The sequence below is a fragment of the Neoarius graeffei genome, chromosome 1 (assembly GCF_027579695.1).
Source record: "Neoarius graeffei isolate fNeoGra1 chromosome 1, fNeoGra1.pri, whole genome shotgun sequence".
Lineage (NCBI taxonomy): Eukaryota > Metazoa > Chordata > Actinopteri > Siluriformes > Ariidae > Neoarius > Neoarius graeffei.
Genome location: NC_083569.1, coordinates 65,389,873 through 65,414,053, shown reverse-complemented (window position 1 = coordinate 65,414,053; position 24,181 = coordinate 65,389,873).

Genomic DNA, 24,181 nt, shown 5'->3' with positions numbered 1-24,181 from the left:
AGACAGCACAGGATGCTCTTCACCCTCTAAGACCTGCAAGAGCATGGCACCCAAGCCTGTCTCCAAAGCATCCATTTGGACAATGAAGGAGAGGTTGAAATCCAAGTTTCAGAGGATGGGGTGGTGGTGAGGCTTCCAGGTAAGGGTAGGGGAGGGTGGTTAAGGTGTTGTGGGCATGGACTCATTGGCAGGAGAAGCAGGGCTAGTGGCTCATAGAGGGTGCTGCCATGGCTCTGCATTGGCTCTGGGTTAGCCAAGGTCAGATGGCACATGACCTTTGCAAACACTGGAGCTGGCTTGTCTTGTTGGCTGATGTCCAACATCACCAAAGCACACTCAAGCACTCCAATGAGCTCTGCAGGGATTTAGAGGGGCCCTCATGCCAACAGCTATGCACTCTGTCAGAGGCAGCACCTGTAGGATGGGGTGGTGCTGCAGCCATCATTTAGTGGTTCTCAGGAGAGCATCCATTTGACTGAAAGGGTTGATCTCAGCCTGGTACACCCAGCAGTGGAACTCTGTCACTGCATGGCAGACAGAAAACCCACAGCACCCCAAGATCTGTTCCTTCATGAGCAGGTAATCCAAGGCTGAGGCTGGTGAGAGGCTGAAATAGGCTGGCTGGGCCTCTCTGGTGAGGAGTTGAGCCAGAGCCTGGGTCCATTCTTCTTTGGGCCAGCCCTCCCAGTACACCATCTGCTCAAAAGTGCAGAGCTACACCTCCACATTGTCAGCAGGAGTCAATTTGGGGAGCAGACAGCGCACTTCCTGTTGCAGGTCCAGGAGGTGACTCAGGAGCCAACTCTGACTAGCTGATGCAGCAGCTCCTGGGTGGTGACTTGAAGTCTTTAGTGAGTTCTTGGGCCACCTGCTGCTGCTGGAGGCTAGTCTCCAGGAAGTGCTGCAAAAGAGGCTCCATGTGTGGGGTGGGAGGGGGTACCGTGTTCCTGCCAAAATTCTCCACCATTGTGGCACTCAATGCAGCAGTGGGGGAGAATACTTACACACAACCTAAAGATATAGTGCAGAAACATTGAGCTTTTAATGAACATGGACTGGGGAAGTGCAGGGGAAGTGAAGTGTGAGATCAGTGCAGGTGCTGAAGGTCCAGAGCTGGTCAGTGGCAAGGTCACAGGTGGGAGCTGGTTGCATCTGGGTCTTTCCATGAACTTCCAGAGGCAGTGAAGGCGGCCGCATCTGCTGGAAGAGAGTGAGTGGCTTTCAGCTTTCTTCCACATCATCCTTGGCATCAGCAAGGTGTCCTGAGTGAAGAGAGAGTGATACTGAATTAATGTGCACAAAGTGAGCTTCACAAACCTCTGAAATAAGCAGCACCTTTTTATACTACCCTGGCTGCTTGAGGAGGGTTGACTGATGAACAGCTTATACCGCTCCAGCCATGTATAGTGGTGCTTGAAAGTTTGTGAACCCTTTAGAATTTTCTATATTTACCTAAAACATCATCAGATTTTCACACAAGTCCTAAAAGTAGATAAAGAGAACCCAGTTAAACAAATGAGACAAAATATTATACTTGGTCATTTATTTCTCGAGGAAAATGATCCAATATTACATATCTGTGAGTGGCAAAAGTATGTGAACCTCTAGGATTAGCAGTTAATTTGAAGGTGAAATTAGAGTCAGATGTTTTCAATCAGTGGGATGACAATCATGTGTGAGTGGGCACTCTGTTTTACTTAAAGAACTTTCAAGCACCACTGTATATAGTATATACAGCTGGGTCATAAATTAAAGGACATAAACACCAACTTAGCATCTCTGAAATTGTACTGGAGAGGTAAATGCCATTCTTCTAAATGATATTCCTTTAATTGCCAATTAATGATGGACATGGAGACGCTGTCAAATGCACCAATCTAAAATCTCCTTCAGGTCTTGATCAGTTGCATTACAAATAATAAAAAGTTATGTCAATTCTATATTATAATAATTTGGATAATCATCTTTTAATCAAAAATGTCTTTAAAGGGTTCAATTTTGTTGCACTAGACTCGATCAAAGTGTTTTTGATTTGGTTTAATATCTAACACATTGCGTCCACAAGTGAGTCCCCAAGATGCCTGTGAGAGGCTGAAGCTGAGAGCTAAACATGAGAAGCTGGATTGTGCTTTCTCTGTCTGCTGGCAGAGGAAATTATGGGCAAACCAGCTTAGAGTAATCCACAGGCTTGTTGTGGTGGATCAGCTGAGGCAACGTGACACCATTGTGTACTTCTCAGCATGCTGAGCTTGTTTAAATGGAGTAGTGACAGACCAGTGCTTTCTGCTGTGTGAACTCAAGAGTGTGTAATGTTGCTAATAGTGTTTCTAAGGTTTAAAGGAAAAAAAGATTTTTACTTATGTGGGAAGACGATGTTTATTTGACAAACCATTTTAATTATTACTAGGCTATTATTATTATTATTATTATTATTATTATTATTATTATTATTTCTTTGTTGCACAGTGTTTTCACTGGTATTACTGTCTGTCAAGCCTTAACAAGGGCCTCAGACAGCCAGGACTTTTCTCAGTATGTGAGCTGTACCCAAAAGGTCTGACTTCTGCAAAGTGTGTAGATCATATCGGATTCCAAGCTGTTCTAGATAATCCTTGAACTTCAGTGGTATTGACCCTAAGGCTCCAATCACTACTGGTATCACTGCTACCTTACTCTCGGGCATTCTCCACAGTCTTGCAATCTCCACCTTCAGCTCAGAGTAGGCATCAATCTTATCCATTTGTTTTGTAACAATGTTGTTATCTGCTGGGAGGGCTACATCAATGATCTGACATTGATTATTTTCTTGATCTAATACCACTATATCAGGACATCAATGTTCAATGACACTGTCGGTTTGAAAATCATGGTCCCAAAACAACTTCGACTTGCTTTCCTCTTCCATCACCTTTATCGGAACCTGTTCATACCATTTATCGGTAACCTGGTATCCAAATTTTCAGCAAAGTAACCAGTGCGGGTTTTGGCAGAAATTATCATGTCATCACTTGTACTCTTTCTTGGCCAGAATTTTATATCCGCTGACAACATGCGTGACACTTTCTGTCTTTTCAGTGCACAGTCTGCATTTCCCTGTCACTTGTATGGTAAATACTATGTGCCACTGCTTTTGTGTGTAATGCTTATTCTTGTGCTGCCTTTATGATTCTCAGTGCTTCTCTTCAAATCTCTGTTCCTCAACCATACCCAAGATGCCTCCAGATCTTTCAGACCCTCTGTCTCCCACTCTGTCCATACAAGCACATATTCAGCAGCTCCTCCTGCTTATTAATATTATTTTCAAAGTTAATGGCAAATATTTTGGGTTAAAAAAAGGCATTTTGAAGACAGAAAGAACATCAAGATGAAAATCCAGTCCATTTCTTTTTCATACATTGTATTCCAAATTACTAATAAACTATTTCGAATAAAATGTCTCATTATTTAATGTTCTCTTTGGTTCAGATAGCTAAGCCTCACACATCTATACATATGGATTATTTTTTTATTACATAAACCCATTTAGCAGCTATAACACTGACAGTGTATATTTGTTTCATGTACTAAGGAAATTTTATATTGAATCTGGATTCACATTGAGTATAATGGTGAAACTTAAACAGTAGATTATGATTCCATATTTATTTCACCAGGTTTCTTCTTATTACTTCAGCCAACTTTGTTTTTGGCTCCATTTGTTTGCCTGTTTGCCTTTTTCCAACCTAACTCAGAGTAGTGAACAGATTTTGATGAAATTTTGAGGAAAGATGGGCCATGAGCCAAGGAACAATTGAGTAGATTTTGATGCAAATCCGGATATGTATGTGAATCCAGGACTTTTTTTTTTTTTGCCTTTTCCCAATGTAACTCAAAAAGTGGTGAACGGATCTTGATGAAATTTGGCGTACAGCGTTAGTATTGTCCTAGGTTCAAGTGATTTAATTTTGATATGTAGCTTGGTGGAGGTATGCACTCTTGTGCTCATCTAGTTATTGGTAAGTAACAGTTTTGAAATGAGTATATGCCCTTTAAAGCTGTAATCCTTAATTGCTGGAGGGAACAAATGAAGGTAGATTCATAATATTTTTGTATAATTATACCATACTCTCACATTCACATTATTTGCTCATCAGAGAAATGGAGCATTACATTTATTGTGGTATAACACAATACAGGGACAATTTTGTTGTGAATTAAATTATGATAAATAGAATTTTCCTTTACCACAAGGCCATTTAATCAAGAAAATGTTGCATAGCATTTCACATCTAGGATTCATATGTAAATGTTTAACAGGAGACAGTTTAGTTCATTATATCCTTTTTTTAATGTGTGCCAATAATTGTGGAGTTGACTGATATACTACACTTTGTGAAATGCAAACCTTGAGCATTGTAAGGAACTTCATGAAGGTTGACAGTGCTCATAAGCTACATCTGCTTCTGTGGGAATGTGGAGGACACCATCTCAAAGTCATTCAGTTCTCCAGGGCTGTTAGTGAGCAGATCAACAACACCCAGTGGAACCCACACCCCCACTAAGCCTTTTCTTCCCTCTCCCCATCCAGAGTGTTCCGTTTATTTTCTTGTGTCTGAGTTAATTAGTTAAATGAGAAAAGGCCTTTTTTAATGAACATTGCAGTTGCCACTGTGTGCCTATAACCAGAAATCGCTGAGGGGACTGAGATGGTTTGTTGGCATACATTGTTGAGTTCATTGACATCACCCAAGATAAGATTAACTTACAGAGCGGTCTCCCTAGTTGATTCTTTGTCTTATAAACCTTATAGGATAAATAGTTTACAATGACTAACCTTCTCCATCTGGCCATGTTTAAATTCCAGATAGATGTTTATATAATTTGAGGCATTTTTTGCAGTCATTGTCTATTAATTCATCCTCTGTGTTAACTGCAGCTCATTAATTTTCAAGCCATACTGCATCATATCACTTGAGAATAGGGATTTCTTAGGATGCAGATAAGCAGCTCAATCAAGGGAGCTTTTTCACGTTGTAAGACTCCATAAATAACTAATGTCAGTGCCTAAGCCATTTTCAGTATCATTATAAGCCGTTTCAAGATTTCTACAGCTGCAATGCAACGTTTGTCCTGGTTTCAGTGTAGGTAGAGTGTTTGTAGATAGATGAAGTTATGACAAGATTTAAAACTAATCACCTTTCCAATGTCACTTGGAATGTAGTCTGATAAATCAGAATTCCAGCATCATGTTACCTAACCAGCAAGCTTTTCCTTTGGCAGAGAGGTTTGACTAATATTTCACTGTGATGGCCACACAACTGCATGAAAGTCTGTAACCCCCATCATATAGTCCTTAATTTCATACATCCATGATTTATTTAGGTGGCACGGTGGTGTAGTGGTTAGCGCTGTCGCCTCACAGCAAGAAGGTCCTGGGTTCGAGCCCCGGGGCCGGCGAGGGCCTTTCTGTGTGGAGTTTGCATGTTCTCCCCGTGTCCGCGTGGGTTTCCTCCGGGTGCTCCAGTTTCCCCCACAGTCCAAAGACATGCAGGTTAGGTTAACTGGTGACTCTAAATTGACCGTAGGTGTGAATGTGAGTGTGAATGGTTGTCTGTGTCTATGTGTCAGCCCTGTGATGACCTGCCGACTTGTCCAGGGTGTACCCCGCCTTTCGCCCGTAGTCAGCTGGGATAGGCTCCAGCTTGCCTGCGACCCTGTAGAAGGATAAAGCGGCTAGAGATGATGAGATGATTTATTTAGCTTGAAAATACATCAGCTCTATTATAGTGTACACATGGAAGTTAATTTATGTATATTGAACATTATGTTAATTTATCCTAGGTTCTAATTCCCTTTTCTATTTTACCAGTGCTGGGGGGTGTTCTGGGCTGCTGAGGTAATCTGGCAAAAGGCCCAACTCTGGAAGGAGTGGCCTTAAATGCAGGAAGAAGCAACTGGGTCCTACCATGTTCCTGCTGCATCAGACGGGGATCTGAGATCATTTAGTTCAGACTTTGTGTATTTCTTTCAGCTTCGGTTAATAGTTGAGAGAACTTTTGTTTGATTAATATATTTAATTTAAGTTACAAACCAGCTGTCCTGTTTTGTTTCTTTTGTGGTTAGTGTGTCTTGAGTTATATGTCACCCCCTTTGTTTGTCACTGGTCTGATCAGCCAGTACATACGTCGTCTTTGTTAGGTCAGTTTGTTGTTTGCTAAGTTACTTTGTTAGCATAGCCTCAGTTCAGGTTTGTTTTTGTTCTCTTTTTATGGCCTTAAAACATTATTGCTTGTTTTTGTAAGTTGATTTTTCTTGTTGGGTAAATATATATATATATATATATATATATATATATATATATATATATATATATATATATATATAATTTTTTTTTTTTTTAAATCTGCCTTTTAAGTTTGGGCCATCACATTCAGCATAGATAAATATACTGTAACTTTGCATTTCTGCATGAAAGGATGGTTGGAGGGATAGTCAGTATCCAAAATGATGGGGACAATACACTTGCCACATCATATTGGAAAATCTATCTATCACCTACTCTTAACCTTCTGGCAGCATAGACTTGGTTTGGGTATGCATTCTAGCATACAATTAATCAATTTTCACAAACATAACTGCCCCAAACCATTTTTGTGATATTTATTTTAAATTACTAGTATTTATGGCCATATACACTCACCACTCACTTTAATAGGACTAACTGTACCACTGCTCATTCATGCAATTATTCAGTCAGCAAATCATGTGGCAGCAGTGTGTAATGCATATACTTATGCTGATACAGCTTGAAAGCTTCATTTAATGCTCACTTCACACATAAGAATTGGGAGAAAATATGATCTCTGAAACTTTGACCCTGTCATGGTTGTTGGTACCAGTTGGGCTGGTTGGAGTATTTCAGAAACTGATGATCTCATTGGATTATATAAAAGAAAAATACTACTCACTATTTACTACTAGTAAGTTCTTAAGATATTCTAACCACCAGGGATAGTGAGAGACATCTGGATACCTCCTTGTGAGCACACATGCCGAGCATTTCCAAAGTTACATAGTTAGACAGGATGCAATATTTGCAATATTAGAAGCCTTCATGCTGCCATATGTCCCTTTCTTCTTTTCACCAAACACATACATGTTAGGTGAGAAGATGAAGGTGTCCTCTAAAGTTGGTGATAGCCTCCTTTCATCAACTTCTACTATATTGTGTTTCTTAATCAAACATGATGGAGTACCACGGAACTAGTTTTAATTCATTAGCATTACTAGTTCTTATTAGATATCACTCAGTATGTTGGTCATTGCATTATTGTGACAAGATTGCAGTGTGTAGGTTTACTCTCTCTAGCTTTTACAAAGCAGAAGAAGACAACCCTCATCTCAGTTCAAAGACATGCAGGTTACATTAACATGGGGCGGCCTTGGGCTGAAGTGCCCTTGAGCAAGGCACCTAACCCCCAACTGCTCCCTGGGTGCTGTAGCATAGCTGCCCACTGCTCTGGGTATGTGTGTGTGCTCATTGCTCACTTGTGTGTGCATGTGTATGTTCACTGCTTCAGATGGGTTAAATGCAGAGGATAAATTTCACTGTGCTTGAGTGTGCATGTGACAAATAAAGGCTTTTTCTTCTTCTTTAACCTGACTATTCCTAACTTTTCTCAGTAGTCGGCTCATGAGAGCCCTTGCAAATATGCAGTCCTTAGACTATGTTGGTTAAGAGCCTCGAAGGTAGAATGGAAGAAAACCAAGGCAATCATATCTACTAAAGACAAATTGACTCTCCCTCCAATCCTTCTTCTCTTACAGTCACTGACACACAGGCTGCCCAAGGAGTCCAAGAGACTTCTTTAAAGTCTATAAATCTATATTATGATGTGTCTTTAATATTAATTTCCTCTTGGGAACATGAATCATATGACAGATTCTTGGCATGCTCTACCTTTGACACTTTGTATGCACATTACACAAAGATGGATTAAAATTAGTCCTTGCTCCCTAAATTATTGACATCACCCTGGTTTCTTTAGCCATTCATTTCTAGAGACAATGGAGGGGCCAAATGAACAAAGCAAGTATGTGTGTGTGTGTGTGTATATATATATATCCCTGCGATAACCTGGCGACTTGTCCAGGGTGTACCCTACCTCTTTTAAAATAACTTTTAGCTATTTTTGATTGGATGAACTCGACTTTCATAATTATTCGCTTAATTAATGTCATTCATGCCACTTCACTCATGTTTTGACACTAATGGCTTTCCTCTATGTGTATAGATACCCCTCATTTCCTGTCTTTTCTCTTTTGCTCCGTGTACTGCTGTTTGTACATTTAAATACAGTGCCCAAAGAAGATCCTCATCTGGTATCGAAAATTTGCTATCAGAAACCGGCTTTTTGTTAGTCTATATTTAGTACCATTCCTGATGCCGTTTCATTGTTATATATTGTACGTGGTGCATAGGACTGGACTGGGAATATATTTTTTTTTTTTACCAACAGATTTAGGACATTTTTGGAAGGGAGGACATTTTGGCTGGCCCTCAGTTCTTCAAAGGGGCTGGTTGAGGGTTAAGACTTAGTTTTAGGGTTCAAGTTAGACTTAGGTTTTGGGTTGGGGTTAGGCATTTAGTTGTGATGGTTAGGGTAAGGGGCTAGGGAATGCATTATGCCAATGAGAGTCCTCACAAAGATAGATGTACAAGAATGCATGCATGCGCGTGTGTGTGTGTGTGTGTGTGTGTATGTATGTGTGTGTGTGTGTCAGCCCTGCGATAACCTGGCAACTTGTCCAGGGTATACCCCGCCTTTCGCCCGTAGTCAGCTGGGATAGGCTCCAGCTTGCCTGCGACCCTGTAGAGCAGGATAAAGCGGCTAGAGATAATGAGATGAGATGAGATATATACACTATATTGCCAAAAGTATTTGCTCACCTGCCTTGACTCACATATAAGCTTAAGTGACATCCCATTCCTAATCCATAGGGTTCAATATGATGTTGGTCCACCCTTTGCAGCTAGAACAGCTTCAACTCTTCTGGGAAGGCTGTCCACAAGGTTTAGGAGTGTGTTTATGGGAATTTTTGACCATTCTTCCAGAAGCGCATTTGTGAGGTCACACACTGATGTTGGACGAGAAGGCCTGGCTCTCAGTCTCCGCTCTAATTCATCCCAAAGGTGTTCTATCGGATTGAGGTCAGGACTCTGTGCAGGCCAGTCAAGTTTATCCACACCAGACTCTGTCATCCATGTCTTTATGGACCTTACTTTGTGCACTGGTGCACAGTCATGTTGGAAGAGGAAGGGGCCAGCTCCACACTGTAAAAACAGTCTGCATGCCTAGGTGCTTGATTTTATACACCTGTGGCCATGGAAGTGATTGGAACACCTGATTCCGATAATTTGGATGGGTGAGCAAATACTTTTGGCAATATAGTGTATATATCCATTGTGTGTATGTGGCAGAGTTGACAGAGTTAGAGGGACAGTGAGAAAGAAATGCATGATGAAGAAAGGATTGTGAGGTTAGAGCTAGTCTGCTTTAGAATACTTTACCTTGAACCTTTAAAAAGTCTCTGGGGCTTTAAGGGACATATTTCTTGTTGGTTAATAATTATACAAAATTTAGAGTACTGTAATTGTGCAAATCTTGTTCCATTACAGGATACTGTTCAATAAGCGGAGTTCATTTATTCAGAATAAAAATTCTGAAGGCAATAAATTTTTTATTATAGCATTTATTATTAAAGTGATCCCTATAAAAAATTAACATTCCAATCATATTAAGAAAATTGAAAGATGAGAATATTTTCCATTTTCTCTGCACTTTTTTAGATGTCATTACATTTGTGTTTATCTATGATATTTTAAATTTAATTTGAAATGAGTCTTTTTGTGAAAATAAAGTTAAAACTATAAATCAATTAATGTTTTATGGGGGAACAGTTAATTGAGAGAAGAGAAACATCAAACCTGAACTAAAATAGGTAAATGCCTGCCTTTTTCCCCCCTCTTTATTGCCATTTAGTTACCCAGATGCCTTTAAATAATAGGCTTACATAACTAGGCCAAAATCGGAAATCCCCAAAAATCCTCACTATGATGAGTCAACTATAGGACAAGTTACTGAAAGGGTCAGTGTTACCCTACGTTCACACAAAACGCAATGAGATCATCAAAACTGGAAGTCATTCATTTTCTACATGAGCCAACATCTCTCGGTGGCAAGATCGCTGGCAGCATGTGTTGGATGGTGGGGGCTTCAGAATAAAGTTTGAAGTCCAGGCAACTTTATGGTAATGAGCTATGACACAGTTCAGTGGCAACTAATCAGAATTTAGAAGTGCTCCACTCTAAATAATCCTAGAGAACACAGTTGTGTAAATTTTGGTTCCATTCAAACCATTTCCAAGTAGCCTACCATGGAGGAGAAATTGATAATTGCAGTGGTGGGTTTTTCCATGATTTATGATGTGTTTCTGTTTGCATACAGGGACAAATCAATCAATCAATCAATCAATCAATCAATCAATAGTTTCCAAGGTGTTGGAAAGTGTAGGTGCTTCAAGGATTGGTGATGAAGTGCATAATATATTTTGTGAAAATAGGAGGGAGCTGCATGCTAACTAGTGCCATAGCATGCAAAAGAGTGTTGGCTATTTACTTACCTATGAATTGAATGATGCTGTCAAACAGACGGTATTACGAAACAAGAGATGTACAACCCCGATTCCAAAAAAGTTGGGACAAAGTACAAATTGTAAATAAAAACGGAATGCAATGATGTGGAAGTTTCAAAATTCCATATTTTATTCAGAATAGAACATAGATGACATATCTATGTCATCTATGTGTCTATGTGTCATCTATGTGTCTATCTATGTGTCTCAAAAAAGTTGGGACAAGGCCATGTTTACCACTGTGAGACATCCCCTCTTCTCTTTACAACAGTCTGTAAACGTCTGGGGACTGAGGAGACAAGTTGCTCAAGTTTAGGGATAGGAATGTTAACCCATTCTTGTCTAATGTAGGATTCTAGTTGCTCAACTGTCTTAGGTCTTTTTTGTCGTATCTTCCATTTTATGATGCACCAAATGTTTTCTATGGGTGAAAGATCTGGACTGCAGGCTGGCCAGTTCAGTACCCGGACCCTTCTTCTACGCAGCCATGATGCTGTAATTGATGCAGTATGTGGTTTGGCATTGTCATGTTGGAAAATGCAAGGTCTTCCCTGAAAGAGACGTCGTCTGGATGGGAGCATATGTTGCTCTCGAACCTGGATATACCTTTCAGCATTGATGGTGTCTTTCCAGATGTGTAAGCTGCCCATGCCACACGCACTAATGCAACCCCATACCATCAGAGATGCAGGCTTCTGAACTGAGCGCTGATAACAACTTGGGTCGTCCTTCTCCTCTTTAGTCCGAATGACACGGCGTCCCTGATTTCCATAAAGAACTTCAAATTGTGATTCGTCTGACCACAGAACAGTTTTCCACTTTGCCACAGTCCATTTTAAATGAGCCTTGGCCCAGAGAAGACATCTGTGCTTCTGGATCATGTTTAGATACGGCTTCTTCTTTGAACTATAGAGTTTTAGTTGGCAACAGCGGATGGCATGGTGAATTGTGTTCACGGATAACGTTCTCTGGAAATATTCCTGAGCCCATTTTGTGATTTCCAATACAGAAGCATGCCTGTATGTGATGCAGTGCTGTCTAAGGGCCCGAAGATCATGGGCACCCAGTATGGTTTTCCGGCCTTGACCCTTACGCACAGAGATTCTTCCAGATTCTCTGAATCTTTTGATGATATTATGCACTGTAGATGATATGTTCAAAATCTTTGCAATTTTACACTGTCGAACTCCTTTCTGATATTGCTCCACTATTTGTCGGCGCAGAATTAGGGGGATTAGTGATCCTCTTCCCATCTTTACTTCTGAGAGACGCTGCCACTCCAAGATGCTGTTTTTATACCCAGTCATGTTAATGACCTATTGCCAATTGACCTAATGAGTTGCAATTTGGTCCTCCAGCTGTTCCTTTTTTGTACCTTTAACTTTTCCAGCCTCTTATTGCCCCTTTCCCAACTTTTTTGAGATGTGTTGCTGTCATGAAATTTCAAATGAGCCAATATTTGGCACAAAATTTCAAAATGTCTCACTTTTGACATTTGATATGTTGTCTATGTTCTATTGTGAATACAATATCAGTTTTTGAGATTTGTAAATTATTGCATTCCATTTTTATTTACAATTTGTACTTTGTCCCAACTTTTTTGGAATCGGGGTTGTATGTTGGATATGTTAAAATGAAAGCAGTCATGGTATTGTTAACAATTTAATTATTTTATTAATTTAGTTATTTAAATGATCATTTTTTTAAGATATAAGATACCAGTTGATGTGTGTTTACTTTGCAACCCTTTTAAATAAAGTTTGCAAGACAAATAATTCCAAGCAAACTTGTAGCCGCCTATTTCATCTACATCACAGAGCTACCACAAACTTACCAGTGTTGCTGGCAGGGCAGCTGGAACAAATTTTGATAATCTTGTCGAGTTTGGTGTGAAAGTAGGGTTATGTTCTGCATGTTAGATGTAGTGCTAGATCAAGCTTTCCAATCATCATCATGTAAACTACAACAGAACATCTTAGGTAAAGTGATGGATTTTATATTCTATATATTGTAGGGGCACCGCATTGTTCATAATTCACAGCCAGCTATTAGGTGTTCTATTGAAATGATTGTTTCTGTCATGTCCTGCATTACCTGTTGAGTCATTGTTTTGCTCTTTACTGTGTCGCGTTATGATGACATTGGTTGGCGCGTCTAGACTTTACATATAAAACTGACATGCAGTAAGTTTTGAGAGGATTAAAGTTTTCCAGAGTTCGGGCTTTTAAACCTATCTGCTGTATCTGTGTCTCCCCACTGTGTCAACACCTTTACATTGGTGACCCTGACAACTCTTTGCACGGTAATCCAAAGAGGTTTGTTTTTTTGTTTACTACGATGGAGGCTAACACTGTTGCGCTCAAGCTACCAGAGTTTTGGGAAGGTCATGCGGTGGTGTGGTTTGCTCAAGTGGAGGCTCAATTCATGATCAGACAGATAACGGATGATGCAACGAGATATTACTATGTGGTCGCAGCCCTGGGTAGCTCAACCGCTGTCAGAGTCATGAGTTTGCTGCAGAATTCTCTGGCTGAGGATAAATATGGCAGCCTTAAAGCACTTTTGCTGGGGACTTTTGAACTGAATGATTCCGAACGAGCCCGCCGTTTGCTTTCATTGAGCGGTTTGGGTGACGCAAAGCCTTCGGAACTGATGGACCACATGTTGTCCCTCTTCGGCAAACATGAGCCTTGTTTTATCTTCAGTGAGCTCTTCCATCAGCAGCTGCCAGGGGAGGTGAGATCGGCACTTGCTGGTTCTTCCATCAGTGACCCACGTGACCTGGCTAAGGAGGCAGATAAGTTTTTTTTCTGTTATGTAGCACTGCAAGGCAGCTGTCCACCATTGTGCTGCAGAATCAGTGCCACCAGAGGGAGCACTTGTCGCTGCAGCGCAACAAAGGAAGCAAGGCCTGTGTTTCTACCATGTTTGTTTCGGGCCCAAGGCTACGAAGTGCCGCCCACCCTGCCGCTTCAAGGCATCAGGAAACGGGGGGGCCGGCGCTCATTTACAGCAATGAGCGTCGGCCATGCAGGCGGTTTGCTGTTTGTCACTGATGCTGTTTCTGGATGTCGTTTCCTCTGTGACACAGGTGCTCAGGTAAGCGTCTTGCCTGCTACAGACTTGGACATTCAGCAGGGTAAATAGGGTCCTGTATTGGAGGCCGTGAACAGTAGCTCCATCCAGACTTTTGGTGAGTACAGCACCGTGGTGTCTTTCGGTGGACAACAGTTTAACTGGAACTTTGTGGTGGCAAGAGTGTCCACGGCCCTACTGGGCGTGGATTTCCTTTGTGCTCATGGCTTTCTGGTGGACATTAGAAACCGATGACTGATCAATGCAGAGACTTTTACCTCACTCCCCTGCACACGTAGCTGTTCCAGTTCGTCCCATCTGTCCAGCACCTTTGCAGCGAATGAGTTCTCACGCCTCCTGGGGGAGTTCCCCGCCCTCACCCAACCAACTTTCTCATCTGGCATGGTCAGACATGGTGTGGAGCACCACATTGCAACCGTTGGTCCCCCGGTTCATGCGCGCGCTAGGCGCTTGGATCCTGGGAAGCTCGCCATTGCTAAGGCAGAGTTCAAGACACTGGAGCACCTTGGCATAGTACAGTGTTCTAACAGCCCTTGGGCTTCACCATTACACATGGTTCAGAAGCCTGGTGGAGGATGGCGTCTGTGTGGTGACTACTGCTGCTTGAATGAGGCCACTACACCTGACCGTTACCCTGTTCCTCATATTCAGGACTTTTCTGCCTGGTTGGCTGGTAAGGTCATTTTTTCAAAGGTGGACCTCATCCGTGGTTATCACCAGGTGCCGCTGCATCCACAGGATATTTCCAAGACCGCTGTTATCACTCCTTTTGGTTTGTTTGAATTCCTCCACATGCCATTTGGGTTAAAAAACGCTGCTCAGACTTTTCAGTGACTCATGGACAGTGTTCTGCGCGACCTGCAGTTTGTTTTTGTGTACTTGGATGACAGTCTCATTGCTAGTACTTCCAAGGCTGAACACCTGGCGCAACTCAGGGTTCTATTTCAGTATTTGAGTGATCACGGACTGATCATCAACACAGCCAAGTGCCAGTTTGGTTTGTCTGCCATTGATTTCCTTGGCCACCATGTTACGAGCAAGGGTGCAGCTCCATTGGCTGCGAAGATGGAGGCCATATGCCAGTCCCCATGGCCGGTCACGGTCAGGGCCCTACAGGAGTTTCTAGGCATGGTGACTTTCTACCATCATTTCATCCCACATGCAGCCCACCTCATGTGTCCCCTCTACGAAGCTCTTAAGGGTAAGGCTGCTAAGCACACAGTTGACTGGACAGAGGAAAGGACTCAGGAGTGCATGGACACCAAGACAGCCTTGGCCAATGCCACCATGTTAGCACACCTGTCCCTGGATGCCCTTATTGCCATCACGACAGCCGCCTCTGGCTATGCCTTCAGGGCCGGCCACGAACAGCTAGTTGATGGCACTTGGCAGCCACTGGCCTTTTGCAGTTGACAGTTGCGCCCAGCTGAGAGGAAGTACAGCACGTTTGACCGAGAGCTGCTAGGCCTGTTCCTGGCCATACAACACTTTTGTTTCCTGTTGGAAGGCCGAGCATTCACTGCTTTCGTGGACCACAAGCCCTTAACCTTTACTATGGCCAAGGTTTCAGAGCCGTGGTCTGCCCAGCAGCAGCATCAGCTTTCCTTTATTTCGGAGTTCACAACGGATATCCATCATGTGGCAGGGAAGGATAATCATGTGATGGACTGTCTCTTTCATCGGTTTGCAGGGGCAGTGCATCTCGGGGTGGATTATGTCCACATGGTGGTGGACCAGGTCCACAACGCTGATGTTCAGACATACAGGACTGCCATCAGTGGACTGCATTTGGTGGATGTTCCTTTTGGCAATGCAGGTGTCACCCTGCTTTGTGATGTATCCACAGGTCAGGCCTGACCCATTGTTCCTGGCAGTTGGCGCAGGCAGGTGTTTGATGTGGTGCATGGCCTTTCCCACCCTGGCAGGAGAGCATCACAGAAGCTGGTGGCAGCAAAGTTTGTTTGGCACGGCCTCAAAAAGGATGTTCGTGACTGGGCTGCTGCCTGCCTTGAATGTCAGCGGGCTAAGGTGCACTGTCACTCCAAAGCCCCTCTTGAAACCTTTCATGTCCCGGAGAGACGTTTCGACCACGTACATGTGGACCTGGTGGGACCCTTGCCGACCTCCCGGGGCTTTACGCACCTGCTCACTGTGGTTGACCGCACCTCTCGTTGGCCCGAGGCCATTCCACTCCAGTCCATCTCCATGGCTGATGTCATGTGGGCATTCCTGAGCATGTGGGTAGCCCGTTTTGGCGTCCCTTCTGACATAACATCAGACCGCGGCTAGCAGTTCAAGTCGGAGTTATGGGTTGCAGTCACCAACAGCCTTGGAGTGCAGATACACCACACCACAGCCTACCACCCGCAAGCCAATGGACTATGTGAGTGGTTTCGCCGTTCATTGAAAGCTGCATTACAGGCAAGCCTCCGTAACGAAAGCTGGGTGGATCCTTGGGTAATGTTGAGGCTGCGGGCTGCTCCCAAAGAGGATCTACTTTCTTCTGCAGCCAAATTGGTCTATGGGCAGCTTCTGCGGGTGCTGGGTGATTTCTTGCCTGATGTTACCTGCCCATGGTCTGCTGGTCAGCAGCAGCAGGCGCACCTCCAGGGTGCCCAGGTTTTTGTGCCAGTGCCCACCTCTCAGCACAGCATGCCACGTTCACAGCTCTTACCAGGACTGCAAGATGCAGCATATGTTTTCATCCATCATGATGCTCACCGCAGCCCCTTGTGCCCTCTCTACGATGGTCCGTTCCGGGTGCTGGAAACGGGGGACAAATTTTTTGTCATCGACGTCGGGGGCAACCAAGACCGGGTGTCAGACCGCCTTAAACCCGCTCACTTGGACTTGGATTCTCCAGTGGTGGTTGCCCAGCCCCCGCGGTGGGGCCGTCCACCATCTACCATGCTTCCACAGTCCACAAACCCTGAACTTCCTGTTCCTGTGGCCCCAGCGCCTGAAGGCCAGAGTAGTTTTGGCCGAGCACTGCGCCCACCTCACCGGATGAACTTGTCTGTCTTTGTGAATTCTGGGGGGGCATGTGTAGGGGCACCGCATTGTTCATAATTCACAGCCAGCTATTAGGTGTTCAATTGAAATGATTGTTTCTGTCACGTCCTGCATTACCTGTTGAGTCGTTGTTTTGCTCTTTACTGTGTCGCATTATGATGACATCGGTTGGCACATCTAGACTTTACATATAAAACTGACATGCAGTAAGTTTTGAGAGGATTAAAGTTTTCCCGAGTTCTGGCTTTTAAACCTATCCACTGTGTCTGCGTCTCCCCACTGTGTCAACACCTTTACAATATACTTTTAAAGACCAAGCTGTTAAGACAATTTGAACAAAATGAGAAATTCTCAAATTCTCAAAACTCAGGGCCCCAAGCAGTTTCCTCCCTCATCTGTCCTGTCATTACACTTCCATGAGTGCATCCAACTATCACTCTTTGAACTTCAGAAATATTGAGTAAACACCTGTTACGATTTGGCTCCAGATCGTAACAAAAACAAAACAAGGGAGGACACGGGACACCAAATTGCCAAAATAATTAAAGAATTTACTTTAAAAAAAGAAAACCATATACAACATATATATATATATATATATATATATATATATATATATATATATATATATATACACATAACAGGTTCGTCAGTAATCAGTAGTGTCAAACAGTGCAGGCATGCAATAATAGTGTACTGAAAATATATGCAAAAATCAAAAAGATACCAAACAAAGCCATAAAAGAAAAAAACAGAAAATGGAAGACGCACTCCAGGATCTCTCGACCTGTTCCTTTTTAAACAGGAACCAATTAGGTGCGACCTTAATTAGGTGAAACCACGCCTCTAAGCTCAGCTTCTGTGAGCGCTCAAAGTCGTCACACGCCCCCCCTCAAAAAAAAACAGAGAGCCTCATAGGATCGTAGTTTTCGAAACCTGACAATCCAACACCTCAACTAAGAACAGGCCCATCGAATGCAAAGCCAGGTCATCCCAGACACTCCTTCCCATCCGTGACTCCATTTCACCCAGCAAGAGCAACCCCAGCATCTAAAAATAAATTAGATGGAGAAGAAAAGGGCTAAAGGGAAAGAGCAAACATCACATGATTATGCACAAGACAGAGCATCAGCCACAATATTGTCAGATCCTTTAATATGTATAATATTTAGGCAATATGACTGTAAAAATAATGACCAACGGACTAAACGGTGATTTGGACATTTCAAAGAATTCAAAAAGGTCAAAGGATTATGATCAGTGAAGACAGTCAATACTACAGCAGAATTAATATATACGGCAAAATGTTGTAAAGCCCAAATCAAAGCTAAAGCTTCCTTTTCCACCACTGAATAGTGCAATTGATATGGACAAAATGTCTTCGAAAAGAAACAAATGGGATGTAAAACTCCCTGATCATCCGCTTGGATTAAGACAGCACCAGCCCCTACGTTACTGGCATCAACCTGTAACGAAAAAGGTTGTTCAAACCTCGGAGGGGCCAAAACAGGAGCAGAACAAAGAATAGACTTCACATTTTCAAACGCTTTTTGACAGCTTGATGTCCACACATACTTCTCCCCATCCCTTAAAAGAGTGGTCAAAGGGGCCACGACAGTCGAAAAGTTCTGGCAGAAACATCGATAGAATCCGACTAAACCCAAAAATCTGTGCAGGTCTTTTTTTGTAACAGGAGGCGGATATTGCTGAATAGCCGTAATTTTAGCATGGATGGGACGCACTTCGCCATTCCCGACAACTGTACCAAGGTATGTTACAGTGGCCCTGGCAAACTCACACTTTGCCAGGTTCACCGTAAGCTGCGCCTCGGTCAAACGATCAAACACTGCCTTGAGCCTCCGCAAATGCGAAGCCCAAGTATCACTAAAAAGAACCAAATCGTCGAGATATACAGCACATCCATCTAAACCAGAAATAACACGATTCATAAGTCTCTGAAAACTTGCTGGTGCATTTCGCAACCCAAAGCTCATTACTGTGTAAGAAAACAACCCAAACAGGGTAATAAAAGAGGAGATGTCGCGTGCCCATGCTGTAAGTGGCACTTGCCAATACCCTTTTAAAAGGTCAAGTTTTGTTACAAATTTGGCTGATCCCACTTCATCAATACAATCCTCAATTCGAGGCAATGGGAAACTATCACTTTTAGTGATACTATTAACTTTTCGAAAATCTGTGCAGAAACGAACGGTCTTATCAGGTTTGTCAACAAGAATGCATGGAGAGGCCCACTCAGATGAAGAATGCACAGCAATATTATTTTCAAGCATATAGTGAATCTCAGCCTCCATTAACTTTCGTTTTTCTGGGGAGACATGATAAAAACGTTGTTTAATTGGTGCAGTGTCACCTACATCAATATCGTGCTCTATCCATGTTGTTCTGGATGGTGCATCACCAAACAGGTCAGGATAATTATTAATGAGCTGGATCAGCTCAGCCCGCTGTGACAGCGGCAGATATGCAAACAAGTTATCCAGCTGGGCCAAAGATTCCGAATTTTTCAAACGCCCCCTTAAAATCCCATCACTGGGCGAAACGAGCTCACTGTCGGTCTCGCTACCTGGGCTACACTCAAAAACTAAAGCAGAGGTTAACGCAGGTTTAAAGCTAGCCAAATCATAATAGGGCTTCATCATGTTGACATGAAACAGAGTTGACTTTTTCCTACGAAATGGCGTAGAAACCAAATAATTATCAGACACTTTTCGAAGAACAGTGTAAGGACCATCAAACTTTGACTCAAAAGGTGAACCAACTAATGGCCGAAGCACAAGGACACGATCGCCCTCTTCAAATGAACGTTGCTCAACAGTGCGATCATACAAGCACTTCATTTTCTGCTGCGCACACTGTAAATTTTGCTTCGCAATCTCACAGACTCGAGATAGTCGATCCTTAAAGCTATTCACATAAGCCTCAATACTTTTAGGCGGTTCGATTTTATTTCCAGCCTCACTCAAGATGGACATAATCCCCCGAACTTTATGACCAAAAGCCAAGTCATTAGGGCTAAAGCCCGTACTCTCTTGGACTACCTCGCGAGCAGCAAGCATAAGCCAGGGTAGTGCTTCTTCCCAGTCCGCATCCAATTGAACGCTATAACTGCGCAAGAGTGACTTCATAGTTTGGTGAAAGCGCTCCAGAGACCCTTGAGACTGAGCATGATACGCTGCCGACGTTAAATGTTGAATATGTAACTGCTTCAAAACCTCATTAAAAATATGAGAAGTGAAGTTTGAGCCTTTATCACTTTGCACAATTCTGGGAATACCAAAAATAGACACAAACTGAGACAACGCTTTAAGGACTGATTTCGTTGAAATGGTGCGCAGTGGATATGCAAATGGGTAACGAGTATTTAAGCACATAATGGTAAATATGTAATTGCTACCACTTTTCGACCATGGAAGAGGGCCTACACAGTCGATAACAAGGTGCTCAAATAGTTCAACAGGAATGGGATGCAGCGGAACTGGCCTAAGCTTTTGAATTAGGCTTACCCATAACTTGACATGTATGACACATTTTGATATAAGCAGACACATCCTTTTTAACCCGAGGCCAAAAGAAATATTTGAGGATACGATCGTAGGTTTTCCTCACACCACCATGACCACACTGATCATGAGCCACCTGCAAAACTGAGTTACGATAATTAGACGGGACCACCACCTGAATTAAAGCTTCTCCCACAAACTTATCACAATGTGGCACCCATTTACGAAACAAAATTCCATTATGTGTGAAATATCCCCGAGCAGCTCTTAGTGCATCTGTGGATGAAAGAGCATTAACAAACAAATCAGCCAACATCGGATCCTTTAACTGATCACCACTCCACTCCTTAGTTGTCACAGGAAAAGGCAAAGAGGACAGATCAGGTACACACAACACAGTTTTCAAACTCGTCTTTAGATCAGTTGTTACACACTCCTCAGAACGAGACATAGATCGTGTAACCACACAGACTGCATTTGTAGTGTCTTGTTCCATGGCACAACTGCTATGGGGAATGGAAACAACAGGTGATGGCATGTCAGCCCAAACCCTTTTGCCCCCAATCATGTTTCCCAAGACCACTCCATCCACAGGCAGAGCGGGACGAACGCCTAAAACCACTTCTCCCTGTACAAAATCTGACTGGATATTAAGTTTATGTAAAGGAACAGAGACAGTACTCATCCCAATACCACGAATAAGTACATTTTCACCCGTATAAGTATCTGCAGAAAAGGGCAGCACAGACTGCACAATAAAAGAATCAACTGCTCCTGTGTCACACAAAATTTTCACTGGGACATCCTCGTGGCCAGGCAAAGAAACATAACCATCTGTAATGAAAGGCAGATAGGACATTAAATCATCCACACCCAAATTATCTTTACAAGACATGTCAGTGGCTTGTACTTCAGGGCTAATTGTCAAAGATGGTGCCAACAGTGTCGGTCTAGCCTGTCCTTGATAGTTAGACTGAGTTAATTTATTCTTAAGCATAGGACAGTCAACTTTCCAATGCCCAATTTCACGACAGTAATTACAGGTCAGGTCTGCATCATGCTTACGAAGTGGTGGAGACCTCAAAACTCTATTGGCTCCCTGACCTGTATTTTGCACACTAAAACTCCGAAAAGTGTTCTTATGAATCAAAGTAAATTCATCTGCTAGAGCAGCGGCCTCTTCTGGTGTTTTAATCTTATGTTCAGAGATAAACGTTGCAACACGCTCTGGGACAGATGATTTAAACTATCCTACAAGCATTAAGTTAGTCAAATCATCAAATGACTTAACCTCACTTGCAGAACACCAGCAACTAAAATGCTTTCGCAAATCTCTAGCGAACTCCAAATGAGTCTGATCCGCTTGTTTAAAACCTGCACGAAATCTCTGACGGTATGCCTCTGGAACAAGTTCATAAATACGCAACACAACAGTTTTCACTTTAGCGTAACTCTTTGAATCTTCAGCAGGCAATGACGAATAGGCCTCCTGGGCTTTACCTGTTAATACGCACTGCAAAAGCAAACATTTGTCAATATCCGACCACTTCCTTGCATCTGCAACGCGTTCAAATAAAGAAAAAAAAAGTGTCTGGATCATCCTCATTAAACTTTGGCACCAGTCGTAAATTTAGCCTGACATCCATAAAACAGTCAGACTGGATCTTACCATCTTTCAGGAGATTTAATCGTAAAAACTCGAGATCTAATTTAGATCTTTCTAATTCAGTGCGATTGTTTTCTGAAAAATGCTTTATTTTCTCATGTTCAAGCTGCAATTCTAACAATTCTTTCTTTTGCTGAAAGGTCATTTCGCCAGAAGTTAGTTCACCACCAGTCCCCAGAGCATCAGCGGCAGGTGTTGAACTAACAGGCTGGCGTGGCGGCGCATCGGACACAGATGGTAATATAACAGGTTGCTGCAACGATGCAGCAGGAGCAGAGGCTACAAGAACCTTAGGCTCCTCTTCCAAAATTCCCTTTTCAATTAAAGCAGTAATCATTGCAATTTTAATGGTTTCTTTATGTTTACGATCTGCATCTGAAATTGGAATCTTAAAGTGTCCTGCTATTTGCAACAAAGTTTCTTTCTTGCAGCTTTCCAAATTTTCCCGACTAGGGGACTCACAAAATTTTCCAACATCCATATTCACAGCAACAAACGAAAAAGTGTGCACAAACAAAAATGATTTCCCCAGCTAACTAAACAACAAAGGCCCTAATTACGCTCAACCCTAATCTTCATGCAGTTACCAGCGAGGGGTATTTATGCACTAATTCCAGCTGAGCGTAGGCCGCAACTGATAATCAGCAACGACCTGCAGCTCAGCGGAAGTGCTCCTGAGCAGAACTACTACTCGCGTTCACCACAACACAACAACAAAAAAAAAAAAAACGTCGTGTCTCAAAGGAAAGACGATGCTATACCTACTCAGGAAAACCACCTTAAATTTGTGCACAACTTACTTACCCAGGCCCCAATGATAAACCACAAAATGCTGCAGAGAAACCGACATCCTCCCACAAAAGATCATTCAAAAGCAATCTTACAAATTACCAATCGCAAATGGACGAGCCCCCATTTTGTTACGATTTGGCTCTAGATCGTAACAAAAACAAAACAAGGGAGGACACGGGACACAAATTTGCCAAAATAATTAAAGAATTTACTTAAAAAAAAGAAAACTATATACAACATATATATACATAACAGGTTCGTCAGTAATCAGTAGTGTCAAACAGTGCAGGCATGCAATAATAGTGTACTGAAAATATATGCAAAAATCAAAAAGATACCAAACAAAGCCATAATAAAAGAAAAAATAAACAGAAAACGGAAGACACGCGCCAGGATCTCTCGACCTGTTCCTTTTTAAACAGGAACCAATCAGGTGCGACCTTAATTAGGTGAAACCATGCCTCTAAGCGCGGCTTCTGTGAGCGCTCAAAGTCGTCACAACACCCCAAAAAATTAATGAATTACATTATGACATATTGTGACAAATGACAAAACCATGCACTCATATCACTGTAAGTGTTTTTGTTTGTGTGTGTGTGTATGTGTTTGTTTGTTTGTTTGTTTTGTTTTGTTTTGTTTTTTGGTCATTCTCTTTATCTTGGTCCCACTGTATCAGTTTTAGGGATACAATTTTGACAACTGTTACATCTTTAAAAGGAAGATATTCAAATTCAGGATTCTCTCTCTCTCTCTCTCTCTGTCAATTTTGACATCTCAGAAAGGTTATTCTTTCAATTATCTGAGACATCAAAGGACCCTCAAAAGAGAGAGCAAAACTGACAAAGCAACTGCAACTTGCTTGTCAAGTTGAAAATAATTTAGTGTCATTCACTTTCTGAGTTGCCACATACTTTAGCTGAGGGATGCTCATGGGTCTGATTTGTAGAGTACCAATATGGTATATTAGGAAGGCAAAGAAGGATGAGAAACAGGACACAACGCTGTCAGCATTTCATTTTTGGTGCTGTTGCTCTCTGCTAATTAACAACAGTTGAAATGACTGTGTGTGTTTGTCAAAAATATTTCCTACCTTATCTTCAGTTCCATCATCTCTCTCTCTCTCTCTCTGTGTGTGCGTGTTGTTAAGTTGTCTCGGTAGTCACTTGAACATTATACTGTGAAGCTGAAAGTTTCCCCCTCCATCTCTTTCTTTTCCTCCCAATGAAGCAAAATGTTTTACAGCATTAACATTATTCAGTGACCTAAATCAACATTAATTTATTTTCTTTATTTGTTTCTGTTCTCTGTTCCTCTGCTCTATTCTCATCATCTTCTCTTTTTCCTTTCACTTGATCATAGACAAGCAAGACATTAAACTCATCTCACATCCTGTTCCAGCACCATTCCAGGAGTCACTACT